Below are 16,786 nucleotides of genomic sequence, written 5' to 3'. Positions count from 1 at the left end.
ATTTTTTTAATTGTGATTAGTTCTCTTCCAGAGCATGTGCCCTGATCTTATTGAACCCTGATGCCACAGATTAGGTAGCTTCTCATGACTGCCCTAATGGAATCTCATAGGGTTCGCTCATTTATGTCTCCTGTATTATGATTAATTAGAAAGTCTCTGATCATGTTATTATTCTCTTGTCTGACCTCTTCAACCTAGAGCTGGCTTTAGATAAGTTCTCATGATGTAAGTAGTGAAGGTGAAAGGGATAGACCTATTCCCACGGTAACTGGTGAGAATGATCCTACAAGCTGATATGACCTATTTTTGTCTCTAGAATGTGGTTCCTCATCGCCAAGTTTACTAAGAAGTAGTCAAGCTGAGTATAAGACTTGTGTACTGGTGAGTATAAGGTATAATTGATTTCTTCAGGATGTTGAGAATGCCAAGAGTCCGACATCCCCAGGGAGGAAAGCCTTAGTTTATTATCCTCATTAGGTTAGCCTGTGTGGCATAGTTTTACTATGGATCTATCTTCAAAGTTGTCCATAACTATGTTTAGGTTTCCCTTGGCTATCAATTCCTCTTCACAATAGCCATTAATTATGTCATTGAGTTATAGATGGAGCCTTCCCGTCCCTAGCTCAGGTGTATGTACTAGTTATTGTATAGATATTAGACAGTAATTTCACAACCAGAATCAAGTACCTGCCTTTATTGATATAGATTTTCCACAGAACTTCATGTTCACATCTACTGGCAAAGTGGATTGCTACTCAAAAACGTTGTCAGCTGTAATCCTTCCTCGCCATGATAATCCTTTCTTGCACCATTGAGTCTGGTCTTATTAGCAGGGGCGGCTGGTGATGGTCTTATTAGCAGAGGCGGCTGGTGACATTTGAAAGTGGTGAGGCATAAAATGATTGGCATACTGCACCATAGCAAGCGATAAAAATGGTGCATTTTCAAGCAAATTTGAGAAAGCAAGAAGGTTAATAAAGCAATTGTGAAAGTGCAGTTATTACATTAATAAAGAGATGTCATATATAAACGATAGCATTAAACACTGTTTAAACACAAGTTATTATTTTTCAGCCGAACTGTCACGGAGCATCAAGTCTGCTCAAACTTTCTGATGGTGACATTTCAAACCATTGGGCTTCATCGTAAAAACAGGGAAAGAAACCTGTGCTATTCCTATCACCAACAACCATGCAGCATTGGTCTGTCCTGTTAAAAGTAAGACTACATCCCTGTGTTACCTGTAAGAAAATGAACTGTTTCCCATTACAAGCAGTACTGTTACTTACAGCCCGGCAACGTTTTCAGCAGCACAGTAACCCTCTGGAGCATGAACTTCTCTTTATCAGTGACGTAACGCAAAGTGACGGGGTTCCTCTGAAGTATGTGATTAGAGGCTCCCTTCGGACGGTACGTCACAGCTCTCTATAGACTTTACACTGAATGAGAGACCCTGTCGAGACATTCAAGGGGGCCACTGTTTAATGATCTGGGAGTTCATCCCACCTCTTGGCGGAGAGGATGTGGCGTAAGGGCCAGTGTTGCCGACTTTGAAGCTAGGGAAGCCTGCAGGTTCAAGTCTCGGCGTGGGCTTGACGTCCTGTGATTCAGGGCAAGTCACTTAATCTCCCCATGCCTACATAAATGAATGTGCCCTTGTGCAACAAAATGGTGATCATGTAAAGTGCTAATACCTTCGGGTCGAGTTCGCGCTATATAAAACTGCAAGCAAGACCGCTTCCTCCATGCACAGGAGGACGTGCCAGACCCACGAGTCAGATTAGGGGCTCCTCCGATGTCTCAGGGATGCATTCCCCCCCATATGTGTATTATCCCACTGAATAATTTATGACAGGCCCCAGGGCTACAAGTGTATAGGAGGTGGTACGACACGCAGTTGTCTGTAAGTACAGCCCTGGGGCTCTTCAGGTCAGGAGGGGGCCTGAGGTGGATTAGCCTGCAGGGGGTACACATGGGGCAGCCAGGGTATATGTGGGGCAGCAATGGACGTGTTTTGTGAATGACTGCTCTATCTTGCGGTTCGTGGGATGGAAAACAAACAGTATTCCACCTTTCTGTGCAGGATCGCGTGCTCAGCCCGCGGACTCCACGGCTGAGACACAGCTACCAGTCCTTGCAAGTTTGACATTTCTAATGTCGCAGCAGTAAGCAACAACTCTTTCCTCTTCACCACTCCACTTTCCCACTGCCTCCTACTTGCCAGATGGTTCCCATCAACAACCCTTATTGTTTTATTAGCGGGCTTTATTAGGCTCCAGTCAAGTCCTTTGGCAGTGCTCATAAAAATGTGGAGGCTTCACTGAGTTCACAGTATCCAACGACACACATAGAAGTAAATTCACTCTGGAACTGCTTTTCAAGAAAGCTTGATGTATACTTAACTGCGCTCTCCCTGTTTGATGGCCTTACGTGTTGTGTTCCTTGGAGGAAACTAACTTTGTAGCAGCCTACAGCTTCAGAATAGAAGGATTTGCAATGCGCTTTCTACGGCCTACCAAATTATCAGCTTTACTGCCTGCAGGCAGTAAAAAATACTGTTATTTTCCCGGTCGGTGTCTGAAAATGTGACTCAATGTCAGAACTAGAGGCTCAGTTACAACCATTTTATGCATTACTGCAAACTCTAGCAGCAAAACAGTAAACACACATTTCAAACATGGAAAAAAACTGTTTCTGCAGTAAAATACTGTAAATGCCTATCCATGCTACCCCTAGCCCTTGGTGGGTGTGAATACACATGAGAACTTATAATGACTATATAGTCGGTCTGGCTGGCGCAGGCTTACTGCCTGGTCTCGACTCTCGACCCGTGTGTGTGTGTGTGTGAGAGAAAAAGTCTAAGATTCTTACTTTTTAAACTGATCACTGATCAGTCAGATCGATGGAGATCTCTCAAGCAACGTCGATGATCAGGACAAATCATGGAGATCAACAATGAAGATGTAGTACGGCCTTCGTCACACTCAGTCACCATGATGAGCAGGCAGTGTAGTAAAATACAGTACACCGCCACGAGGTGTGTGTGGTGCAGTGATGACGGACTGCAGACAGTGCGCACCTCACTAACGACGAAATGGCCAATCACTGTTCACATAAGCCACAGTGATTGGCCATACTTTGCGGCAGTGCCACCGCCCACGCTGGGCACCAAATGCTTTGTTTGCCTGCAGGCTGCACTGTGTCTCCGTCAATCCAGAGATGCTGCATTAGCAGCGCCTGGATTGGCTAGAGCACAGATAGGGCTCGCCCATAGGAGACCGGGGGCTGCTGCATGAAGCAAGCCTCGGCCTCTCGGGTCCCCCTCCCTCGCTCTCCTACTCAGTATAGTAGTGGCTGGCTGACAGTGTGCATGTTCCGGCTGGTCATAAAAATGACCAGCCCAAATTCGAACATGCGCACTACGCGCCGCTGTCAGTGACAGTCTGACTGTCACTCAAAACATAGAGTGCTGCTGCAGCCCAGCCCCAGGCCCCACCACCTTCATCAGCCGATTGCCTCAGGCGTGTCCCGCTACTCAACCTGACTTACAGCGTCAGCGCCTTTACGTGAGCGCAAGAGAATTCAATTATTATGGAACTGAATTGCTTCATTGCTTGCACCACACGTCTGCACGAACTTCTAGTGGGGCAATGCCCCAGCGCCCCAATGGATGCACTGCCACTGCTTATTAGGTGTACTGGCGTTAAAAGTGCCTGGTGTTCCAACTCCACTATTTGTTCTGTTCCTGGGGTAATGCGAGTTCCCAAATATGTAATCACCTCTTTTGCTTATTAGAAGCTAAGCTGTAATTGTAATTTTGAATGTCAGTCGGGCTAGACCAATATGTGTATTATGTGTGACTTTGAAATATTGACCTTAAACCCGGAGGATTGCCCATATCCTATTACTTCATTTAACAATGCAAGGATTGAATAGGCAAGATTTGTAAGCAAAACCAAAATGTCAATGTACTCTGACATTTTGAATTTGTCTCATTCAATTGTTAATGCCTGAATTTCGTTCCTTCTGTGAACCCATGCAGGAAGGGACTCCAATGTAATAGAGAGGTGTAATGGAGCAAGAGGGGCACCCCTGTTCATCTATTCATGGGGAATGGTCTAGAACTCCTTGGCTGATTTCAACAACACTGAGTACCTAGGACAATGGATCTAGTGCCACCTTTAGGAATTGGCACATGCTGCTGTCAAACTATTTTCTTGTTTCCATGTTTTCTGTATATTATCTATTTTGGGGATTTTATTCTTTGTGTATTCACTGTATTTTCTTTTTAAAGATAACACCTGATTGCCTGCGGTTATTCAGACTTGACAGTAGCACCATGAGTCTGCACGCTAGGATCTCAGTAAATAATCTTGTATGGAAGTTTAAAAGAGAAATTGGTCTATATGAGCAGCATTGTGTGACATCTTCGCATTGCCTAGGAATGACCACTGTTTACTTCTTTGTAGGTGACTTCTTGCGTTAATTAGTGATGAAGTTTTAGAGTCTGCTTATCAGTGGGACAATAAGAGCACATATATTTTTATAGTGTAGAGTGATGTATCTGGCAGGACCCAGGGCTTTACCAGTTTTTGCGCATGCTATGAGTGATATCACGTCTTTTACTCATGTTGGATTTTGTACCTACATTAACTGTTCTGGTGTTAGTTTTGTATAAAGAACTGAGAGAGACCCCTTGTCAAACTCAAGGGAATAGGGTACTTTTCACAAGTTTAGAATAATAATTCCCTCAATCACTAACACTGATTGCACCGTATCACACAATTACATCAAACAATTGGATGTACCAATTTATATCACATTTATTGTATTTTTAAAAGAAAAAGGCATACATGTATCACAATAAAAATGTATCATCAAATCACACTCAAAAAGTATTAAAAACACAAAAACCACATTAATACAAAATTATAAATTCATCCACAATTAGTAACAACCTGTTATGAGCCCGCATAACAGAAAGAACCCCCAGAGACAATGCACTTTGTCATATATTGCACATCCTAATAAGCCATCAATCTTTGTACACAGTTTGTGATATATTTAACACCATTATATCTCCAAAAGCTGTGATGATCCCTTGGATTGTGCTTTCGATTGCGTCGACGCGTTTCGATGGAATTTCTTATCTAACCATCTTTTTCAAGACAATTCATAGGCTTAAGTTGTTGTCGATTATGTTAAATCCTATTGGAAGATAAATATATTTAATGAACTTAATTTAAGTACAACTGGCAATATTATCATCAGCTCAGATTGTAGTATAATGTTACTTCTTTTGTATCTATTATGTCACATTCTATCCCTTTTATATCTACAGTATATTTTATTCTAGATCATTCGGGTATGTTCATCATATTTTTACCAGTTCCCACATTTATATTACAAGCCCCAACTCATTTGAATCTAAATTGTCAATGCTTACAAACTGGGGCTGTTGTTGTAGAATGTCACATGTCTAAGCAATTAATCCTGGTCCTTAACACCATTCAGATGTATCAACACCGTTACTTATGGTGTATTTCCATCTGTCTCTGCATTTTACATTATTGCCCATTGTGCGTACTTTCTTTTTGGCTAATATTAGTTTAATTGTTTTCTTTCTATCTCTTAAAATACATGTAATTTTATCCTCACCTTTGCGTTTAATGTCTGTTATCGCACATTTTATGCTCCATGTTAGCGTATTCTATCACGCATTCAAATGCTGACTGTTATCATGCAGGAATTGCAGGGTTACGATATTCCTCTTTACTGTAATGTCAGCAACATGATTTTACCCCTTTGTAGCCTTAATGTTACTATGCACCTAGTTACCTCCCTTTTAAATAAATGCCTACCGTTATAATCCCATCGCACTCTTGGCTTTTTTTTAAGGGAAATTGTGAGTCGCTTGCTTTTTACTTCACGAATGGCGGTGGGGGTCCGTTACGATCCTCCCTTCTCTCACACCACCTATTAAAGAATATAACAAAAATATGCTTTAGCGTAGTTCACTATCTCCAAATTCCCTCGATACCTATGAAGGTACCCGACTATAGTTATACCACCTGAGTCTACTATTCCACCCTCCAAGAGCTCACGCCATCTTCTTACCTTAAAATGTATGTTATTCGGCGTTAATGCGGAAGTGCCCCGGCAATGTCTTACCACATTTTTTTCTTACCACGTCTGCCTATTTGTTGAACCACAACCTATTCGTCATTGGTTGGATTCTGCACGTGCTGAAAAACACGTGATTCTGCCGATCGACGGAGTGTGCATAGTTATCTAGTTAAAGAAAAACCCTCATTCCAGCGCAAAATTACCTTGACTCTTATTTTATAGTTTTTTTGGAGACTTTATATTAATATCGCCCTGTTTATATGGATTGCTTAAAACTAGGGCGTATACGTGTGTCGCTCCTGTATTGGCACGACATGTATATATATGTGCGCTGGGAGAACTCTCGCGTTATATCAAACACGCATCCTCAAATTATTTGCCCTTTGAATAGCTCCCTTACACTAAACTTAATTTATGTACTTTTCGACTAGCTTTATTATACCCGTGGTTGCCAAATCCGAGGGGCATCATATGATGTTACATAGTGCAACAATGTTTTTCGATTTATATCTTGTAATTCGCTACCTACCACTCAACTTTATTGATTCAAATAACGGCCAACTTTATTGTTCACTTGGTGACCTAATCTCAGGAACCTCATATCATATTACATGATGTCACAATGCGTGTCAAATCACATTCAACGTTCCTTTACAAAGGTGTACCACGATGTATGGAAACTGTATTCACTACTCTACTTCAGCAACGGAGAATTGGGCGATATAATTTATCATATTTTCTGACATTCAATTGCAATATTATGTTACTAGCACAATTTCCAGAACAACTTCACCCATCCAATAATATTTCATTCATATGTTTCTACTATTTGAATGTAACAGCAACTGTCCTATAACAAGCCCCATCATTTCTGTCCACATATTAAGTTATAAGCACAAATGAATAGACCTCATAATAAAAATTGTCAGTCTTTGTCTTATACATCCATTTTCAAACATTATTGCAGATACTGTGTTTACAACAAATTTTTTTTTTTAAACCGAAAAATGTATTTGTACAACAACAATCGAATTGAGACCGCTATATATCCAAATAAAACTTATGTGGCAATTATACTCATCCAATCTTCTTTTGAATTTAATCCCCCATCCACTGTGTTCAAATGACACATATACCACTGTTCTCTTTGTTTCCTTTTTCTATTATTATCACCTCCTCTTCTGTTAACTACCACCTTCTCCAAAATGAACCATTGGAATTGATCGCAGTTATGGTTCATTTTCGAGAAGTGGTCAGTCAAAGGAGCATTGTCTTTGTCATATGATGCCCCTCGGATTTGGCAACCACGGGTATAATAAAGCTAGTCGAAAAGTACATAAATTAAGTTTAGTGTAAGGGAGCTATTCAAAGGGCAAATAGTTGCGAATAATTTGAGGATGCGTGTTTGATATAACGGGAGAGTTCTCCCGGCGCACATATATATACATGTCGTGCCGATACAGGAGCGACACACGTATACGCCCTAGTTTTAAGCAATCCATATAAACAGGGCGATATTAATATAAAGTCTCCCAAAAAAACTATAAAATAAGAGTCCAGGTAATTTTGCGCTGGAAGGAGGGTTTTTCTTTAACTAGATAATTATGCACACTCCGTCGATCGGCAGAATGACGTGTTTTTCAGCACGTGCAGAATCCAACCAATGAAGAATAGGTTATGGTTCAACAAATAGGCAGACGTGGTAAGAAAAAAATTAGGGAAGACATTGCCGGGGCACTTCCGCATTAACGCCGAATAACATAAGTTTTAAGGTAAGAAGATGGCGTGAGCTCTTGGAGGGTGGAATAGTAGACCCAGGTGGTATAACTATAGTCGGGTACCTTCATAGGTATCGAGGAAATTTGGAGATAGTGATCTACACTAAAGCATATTTTTGTTATATTCTTTAATAGGTGGCGTGAGAGAAGGGAGGATCGTAACGGACCCCCACCGCCATTCGTAAAGTAAAAAGCAAGCGACTCACAATTTCCCTTCAAAAAAAGCCAAGAGTGCGATGGGATTATAACGGTAGGCATTTATTTAAAAGGGAGGTAACTAGGTGCATAGTAACATTAAGGCTACAAAGGGGTAAAATCATGTTGCTTACATTACAGTAAAGAGGACATCGTAACCCTGCAATTCCTGCATGATAACATTCAGCATTTGAATGCGTGATAGAATACGCTAACATGGAGCATAAAATGTGCGATAACAGACATTAAACGCAAAGGTGAGGATAAAATGATATGTATTTTAAGAGATAGAAAGAAAATAATTAAACTAATATTAGGCAAAAAGAAAGTACGCACAATGGGCAATAATGTGAAATGCAGAGACAGATGGAAATACACCATAAGTAACTGTGTTGATACATCTGAATGGTGTTAAGGACCAGGATTAATGGCTTAGACATGTGACATTCTACAACAACAGCCCCAGTTTGTAAGCATTGACAATTTAGATTCAAATGAGTTGGGGCTTGTAATATAAATGTGGGAACTGGTAAAAATATGATGAACATACCCGAATGATCTAGAATAAAATATACTGTAGATATAAAGGGATAGAATGTGACATAATAGATACAAAAGAAGTAACATTATACTGCAATCTGAGCTGATGATAATATTGCCAGTTGTACTTAAATTAAGTTCATTAAATATAATAGGATTTAACATAATCGACAACAACTTAAGCCTATGAATTGTCTTGAAAAAGATGGTTAGATAAGAAATTCCATCGAAACGCGTCGACGCAATCGAAAGCATAATCCAAGGGATCATCACAGCTTTTGGAGATATAATTGTGTTAAATATATCACAAACTGTGTACAAAGATTGATGGCTTATTAGGATGTGCAATATATGACAAAGTGCATTGTCTCTGGGGGTTCTTTCTGTTATGCGGGCTCATAACAGGTTGTTACTAATTGTGGATGAATTTATAATTTTGTATTAATGTGGTTTTTGTGTTTTTAATACTTTTTGAGTGTGATTTGATGATACATTTTTATTGTGATACATGTATGCCTTTTTCTTTTAAAAATACAATAAATGTGATATAAATTGGTACATCCAATTTTTTGATGTAATTGTGTGATACGGTGCAATCAGTGTTAGTGATTGAGGGAATTATTATTCTAAACTGGTGTTAGTTTTGGACATTGTGTGGGGTGAAGGTATGTGTGAAAGTCATGTGACTTCATTTCCCCTGCTACATGTAGACCCATATAGAAAGATCTGAATACTGTTGCTATGCCAACATACTCTCATATAATTTCTCCCATGTTTCCCTGAATCTGTCACCCTCTCCCTCATGCTCTTGCCTCTTAGTTGACAAGCCATTTATGTCTCCTGTATTATTATTAATTAGAAAGTCTCTGATCATGTTATTATTCTCTTGTCTGACCTCTTCAACCTAGAGTTGGCTTTTGATAAGTTCTCATGATGTAAGTAGTGAAGGTGAAAGGGATAGACCTATTCCCACGGTAACTGATGAGAATGATCCAACAAGCTGATGTGACCTATTTTTGTCTCTTGAATGTGGTTCCTTATCGCCAAGTTTACTAAGAAGTAGTCAAGCTGAGTATAAGACTTGTATACTGGTGAGTATAAGGTATAATTGATTTCTTCCGGATGTTGAGAATGCCAAGAGTCTGACATCCCCAGCGAGGAAAGCCTTAGTTTATCATCCTCATTAGGTTAGCCTGTTTGGCATAGTTTTACTATGGATCTATCTTCAAAGTTGTCCATAACTATGTTTAGGTTTCCCTTGGCTATCAATTCCTCTTCACAATAGCCATTCATTCTGCCATTGAGTTATAGATGAAGCCTTCCTGTCCCTAGCTCAGGTGTATGTATTAGTTATTGTATAGATATTAGACAGTAATTTCACAACCAGAATCAAGTACCTGCCTTTATTGATATAGATTTTCCACAGAACTTCATGTTCACATCTACTGGCAAAGTGGATTGCTACTCCAAAATTTTGTCAGCTGTAATCCTTCCTCGCCATGATAATCCTTTCTTGCACCATTGAGTCTGGTCTTATTAGCAGGGGCGGCTGGTGATGGTCTTATTAGTAGGGGCGGCTGGTGACATTTGAAAGTGGTGAGGCGTAAAATGATTGGCATACTGCACCATGGCGAGCGAGGAAAAATGGTGCATTTTCAAGCAAATTTGAGAAAGCAAGAAGGTTAATAAGGCAATTGTGAAAGTGCAGTTATTACATTAATAAAGACATGTCATATATAAACTATAACATTAAACGCTGTTTAAACACAAGTTATTATTTTTCAGCTGAACTGTCACGGAGCATCAAGTCTGCTCAAACTTTCTGATGGTGACATTTCAAACCATTGGGCTTCATCGTAAAAGCAGGCAAAGAAACCTGTGCTTTTCCTATCACCAACAACATGCAGCACTGGTCTGTCCTGTTAAAAGTAGGGCTACATCCCTGTGTTACCTGTAAGAAAATGAACTGTTTACCATTGCAAGCAGTACTGTTACTTACAACCCGGCAACGTTTTCAGCAGCACAGCAACCCTCTGGAGCACAGACTTCTCTTTATCAGTGACGTAACGCAAAATGACGGGGTTCTTCTGAAGTATGTGATTAGAGACTCTCTCCGGATGGTACGTCACAGCTCTCTATAGACTTTACACTGAATGAAAGCCCCTGTCGAGACATTCAAGGGGGCCACTGTTTAAGGATCCGGGAGTTCATTCCACCTCTTGGGGGAGAGGATGTTGCTTAAGGGCCAGTGTTGCCGACTTTGGAGCTAGGGAACCCTGCAGGTTCGAGTCTCAGTGTGGGCTTGATGTCCTGTGATTCAGGGCAAATCACTTAATCTCCCCGTTCCTACATAAATGAATGTGCCCTTGTGCAACAAAATGGTGATCATGTAAAGCGCTAATACCTGTTACACCGAGCCCTCCCTTTGTGATGGCTGTCGGGAAAGTATGCACAAGCTGAGCTGTCACTCTGCCTTAGTCGTGGATTGGAGTGAGGCTGCAAAGCACATAAGAGGTATGAGTATAGAGAAATGCCCACTTTCTAAAAGTGGCATTTCTAAAATAGTAATAAAAAATCCACCAACACCAGTAAATGGAATTTTACACAGCTATTCCAAATATTCCAAGCATGGCAGTGCTACTCCTTTCAGATCAGAAATTACCACTGAAAAACCAATCAGGGAAAACCCAACGCAAACCTATGAGAGGAGCAGGGATCACAGCACTGAGAAACCAAATAGACTGTTTGTCATTACTAGGACATACCACACTGCTAAGGCACATGTCCTACCTTTTACCTACACAGCACCCTGCCCATAGGGCTAGCTAGGGCCTACCTTAGGAGTGACTTATATGTACTAAAAGGGGAGTTTCAGACAAGGCAACAACTTTAAATGTCATGTCTCCGCATCAGTAACTTCACAGGCCCTGTAGCGGCAGAGGCCTCAGACAGGTTTGAAAGGCGACTTCTATGGGTGGCGCAAGCAGCGCTGCAGGCCCACTAGCATTTAATTTACAGATCCTGGGTATATGGGTTACCACTGTTCAATGGACTTAAAGGTAAATTAAATATGTCAAACAGGTGTAGACCAATCTTACCCAGTTTACAAGAGAGAGCACATGCAGTTTAGAACCGATTAGCAGTGGTAAAGTGCCCAGAGTTATAAAACCAAAGAAACAAATTACAGGATGAAGGCAAAAAGTTCTGGGATAACCCAACAGATCCAACACCTATTTAAACAGTTACATTTAAAGCTGCAGGGAGATTCCATTGAACATCTATTGGAAACAATTAAATGCTTATTGTATAGAAATCCTTTTCAACTTCCAACACATTCTGCCCAAAGCCAGATCAGACTTGAATTCCCGCTGCATAACCAGAATCAGGCAGTCGAAGTCTACCCATAGCCAGATCAGACTTGAATTCAGGCTGCATAACCAGAGTCAGGCAGTTGGCTAATATGAAATTATTGCATAAAATAAAAACCTCTAGCAAGAACAGCCTAAGCTTCATCATTCAGCAGGAAATGAATGGCTCGGTTTGCAGACTACTTCTTTAAACTGGCTAGGTTTACAAGAGATGTGATAAGCCACAATTTATTTTAAAAAGTTGTGATGACAGGGCAAAAAAACTCTTATTAACTGAGGATAAATTTCTTTCAGTGAACATGCACATGCGTGGCCTGTCCTAAACATATACACAAAAACGAAATTGCAAGATTAGTTAAAACAGCAATTTTCAATGAAGCTAAAAATTGCGGGGCATATTATCAAGCACGGCGTTAAAATGATCCCCGCTTTAGCGGCAGAAAACTGCAGCTAAAGCGGCGATAATGGGCATGATAATATGCCGCAGAGAATTCCAATAGAAGCCCATGTTGACACCAGAACATGGGCTTATGGGAATTCTCAAGGGCATGTATCAAGCCCATTATCGCTGCTTTAGCGGCAGTTTTCTGCCGCCAAAGCGGCGATCATTTTAACGCCGTTTCTTGATAATATGCCCCTTAATTTTTACTGTAACACTTTGAGGCTTATTTTCTTCAAAGCAGTACTTAGATTGTAAGAAATTAAGTGCCAGGGTCCCCATCAGGAGTCCCCTGCAGCCTACTCTAACCATTGCTCCGGTCAACGCTGCCAATGCCATTACCAAAGCAGCTACTAACCATCACACTCCTACAAGTGTGACAATTAGGACTATTCCAGGCCCCCAAAGCTATAAGATTAGCATGGGCGGCTGGTAATAGTCATTTTTAACATATATTGAATTAGTCAACAAATGTTGTTGTGCTCACTCTAAATCAGACAAACTGCCCACCATGTGGCAGACTGTCATAAGTGCCAGTATTGCCAATTAAGTGCTGATGCCGGCAGTAGAAACCACAGGCTCAAATGAAGCACTGCTCCAAAGACAGACTTTTCCCAGGTGCTGCTAAAGACTCAGACAAAACCTGCTGATCTTGTGGCTTCCACTTTGATTCCTCACTACACCTACTATGCACTTGCTTGCCCCACTTTGTAGGAAGCCAGAGTTCAATTATTGAAGCTATTGTTTAATTGTTTAAAATAAGATCCTGTTGTCATGAAATGATAAGTAGGTTAGAAAGATCCAACATTAAGTTGAGCTGCCAATTCACAAAGCACTTACTTACAATAGAAAAGAAAGCAGCTTACATCTCCATGGCTTCAGAAACCAATAGAAGTCAAAAAACAGTGTTGCTTGATTCAGCCCAAGCAGTGCTTACTTTGAGCAGGAGAGCCGCACTGGCACTTATTTTTGTGGACTGGTACTTATTTTTTACATGAAACAATTGACGAGAGAGAGAAAAACACACAAATCGGAAAGATAGAGAAAGAGAAAGATGGAAAACCATCACAAAGTTGAGAAAGCAGAAACCTGCAAGAGTTACATTAAGTGGCAGGCAGTGTCTGGTAGTGCATTAAAGAGGCATGAAGTGGATTTAATACTGCGAGCCTTGATATTTGACATGCAGATTTTTTATTGCACCGGTGTGGTTTCAGATCAGAGCTTCAGGTGCCGGCACTCATTCTTTTACAAATTTAGCACTGAGCCCAAGGATGTAAAGTTTGGCTAAGACGTAGGCCTAACATCAACCTTCTCAGTAACGTTTAACAACAAGCATTTACAATGCAATAGGTCTCGCATTTAGGAGAGTTTGAGCTATTGGCATTGTAAATGACAATGGCTTTTATTTATTTTAAATTATTTTATTTTACCCATTTCAATAATGCAGTACAAGCAAAATCATAAAGACAAAAAAAGACCATAGCAAATAATATCAATCATCATACAGTGAATAACATTAACAAAAAATGAGGGGCATAATCATCAAAAACGTTCCTCCAATCAAACTGTATATAATACTTTATAATGATGACTGCTGACAAATAAGAAATACAATCAGTTCATTCAATGCGTGTCTTCACAAGACATTCAGTTTTCCGTTGTACTAGAAGGTCGTCCCACCTATATCTCTACTTCCTTTAGCAGTTACATCCCTTTTCCCAGCTTATGTATACAGGAATCGGGCGAGGTATTTATGTCTGTTGTGGCAATGGGTTCTCCTCCACTCGTGGGGGTGTTACTGATTGCTCTGAGGTTCGAGTCCAATGTAAGTGGTGTATAGGCTCCAAAAATTCTTTGGGTGATTTCTGGGAGGGAGAAGCTCACTATATTCTTCTGTTTGCGTGTTGCAATACAGCATATCCCTAGCCCATCGTTTTAGTGTGGGGGGGCCTCTGGACCAGTGTATCGCCAATACTCGTTTGGCAACTAGTAGTGCCATGTTCACTAAGCGCCGTATGGGTTTCTGTATTTGTTTTGAATATCCCAGAAGTGCCAGTAGCGGGTTTGAGCTCAGGTCCACCTGGGTTATCGTAGAAAGTTCTGTAAATATCTGCATCCAGTAGTTTGCTACAGGTGAGCAGAGCCATGCTAAGTGCAGCAAATCAGACTCATGAGCTCCACAGTGGTCACAGTTTGACACATCACGTAGCCCGTATTTATAAAGGCGCGTTGGTGTGTAATAAATGCGGTTTAAAATTTTAAACTGTATGAGCCTATGACGGCCATTGAGTTAGATGCGTTTAGTTGCTTCACAGCAGTACCACCACATGGCGTCATCTATGGTCAATTCCAGGTCCGCCTGCCATTCCAGTCTGGCTTTATTGTGTTAGTCTCTGTACAGTTCCTGTGTCTGGGAGAACAGCCTCGCAACTACACGCTTAGGGGATGTTGCCTGTATTAGAGCGGAGAATGAATGCACCTCAGGAGCCTCCAGCATCTTGTCTCCTAGCATCTGTCTTAGCGCACTTCGGGCTCTATAATAAGATATGTCATTAAAGGCGAGGGCCGCGGTTCTCTTTCCAGTAGGTCTGTCCATGCTCTACCCCTATCGTCGCTGAAAAGGTCTCCTATCCTGTCCAGCCCTAAATCGTGCAGGGCCGCTATCATTTTGAGGGGAGGTTAGTGTCAGTAACCATGCGCACCAGGCTATGGGCGTTTTGGGTGAATATAGTATAGTAGCCGCTTGCCTATTTAAAAGGTAGTGCCATGCATGCACCGTAGTGTTGATTGAGTCCAGAACGATGGTATTTCTGCTTGATGCAGAGCAGTTGCCAAGTGGGCCGGAGCTTGTGTGATGCGTTCTATGTGTAAATGTGGTGGGAGAGTTTGTTGATGTAGCCAAAAGTAAGCATGTGGGACTTGAGCTGCCCGATAATATAGATCGAGGTCTGGTGCACCCAACCCGCCCATCGAGTAAGGCAAAACCAAGAGTTTCCAGCTTGTGCGGGGCTGTTTGTTGGCCCAGGCCAGTTTAATTAACAATGTGCGAAGATGTTTGAAGAACTGGGCTGGCCGGATCATAGGTATATTAATAAAAAGGAAAAGAAAGCCGGGTAGGACAAGCATTTTCATTAGTGATATTCTACCCAGCAGGGAGTGGGGGAGGCGTATCCAGCGAGCAATGTCATTTCCTAGTTTAGTAACAGCGCGGCCATAGTTTTCGCGGAAAACAATATCTGCATCTGTGTGTACTTGGATCCCTAAGTAGCGTACCGGGCCCTCTGACCACTGTAACGGAAAATCTAATTCTTCAGGAGTAGTCGCTGGGGTTAGGTGGAATATCACAGACTTTGTCCAGTTTATCCTTAGACCCGATAGCTCGCCAAAGCATAATATTTCACGTAACACCGGAGATACATTGATGGCCGGATACCTGATATACAGGAGAGTGTTGTCTGCATATGAGGACACGAGGTTGTAGCCCGGAGATCGTATTCCCCTATGGCTATGGCACTCCCGCAGTGCACACGCCAGCAGCTCGGCCACCAGGGCATACAGCAGTGGTGACAGGGGGCAACCCTCTCTGGTGTCTCTAGTTATTCCCAGTGGAGCGGTGACCACGTCGCTCACTCTCACCCTAGCAGTGGGGTCCGCATAGAGTGTGCTAATTAAGCGTAGATAGACACTTCCCAGCCCCATGCATTCCAGAACCTGCATCATGAACCTCCATTCCACTGAATCAAATGCTTTTTCAGCATCTGAAAACATTGCCGCCGCCTTAGTGGCAGGGGCAATATGCTGTATAGCACCAAAGACAGTGTGCAGAATATATGTAAGAGTGCGTCCCGGTATGAAACTCGCCTTTTCAATGCCGACCAAGGATGGCATTAATGGGGCAAGTCTGTTCGCCAGCACTTTGTCAACATTCAAAAGGTAGAGCGGATGGTAGGAGGAGCAACTATTGGAGGGTTTGCCGGGTTTCAGTATAACCACCAGAAGTGCCTCTCTCATTGTAGGTGGCATCGTGCCCTCCTCAGCCATTTCTTCAAAGAGAGTTAGTAAATGCGGCAGCAACAGTTCCTGGAATACCCTGTAGAACTCCACTGTGAGTCCATCTTGTCCCGGTGCACTACCTGCACGCATCGGGGAGATAGCTGCTTTTATTTCCCATGCTTCCAGCGGGTGCATTAAGTATTCCCTATGATTATCTAATAGCCAGGGTAATTTGATATATTCCAGATATTCCAATAAATCATTTTGTGTAGTAGTGGACCTAGATTGGTAAAGTTCGGCATAGTACTCCCGAAAACGCTCCACAACCGCATCTGTATCTGCCAACA

The sequence above is a fragment of the Triturus cristatus genome, chromosome 4_1 (genome assembly GCF_964204655.1).
Source record: "Triturus cristatus chromosome 4_1, aTriCri1.1, whole genome shotgun sequence".
In the NCBI taxonomy this organism is placed as follows: domain Eukaryota; kingdom Metazoa; phylum Chordata; class Amphibia; order Caudata; family Salamandridae; genus Triturus; species Triturus cristatus.
Note: the sequence above shows the minus strand (reverse complement) of the source record.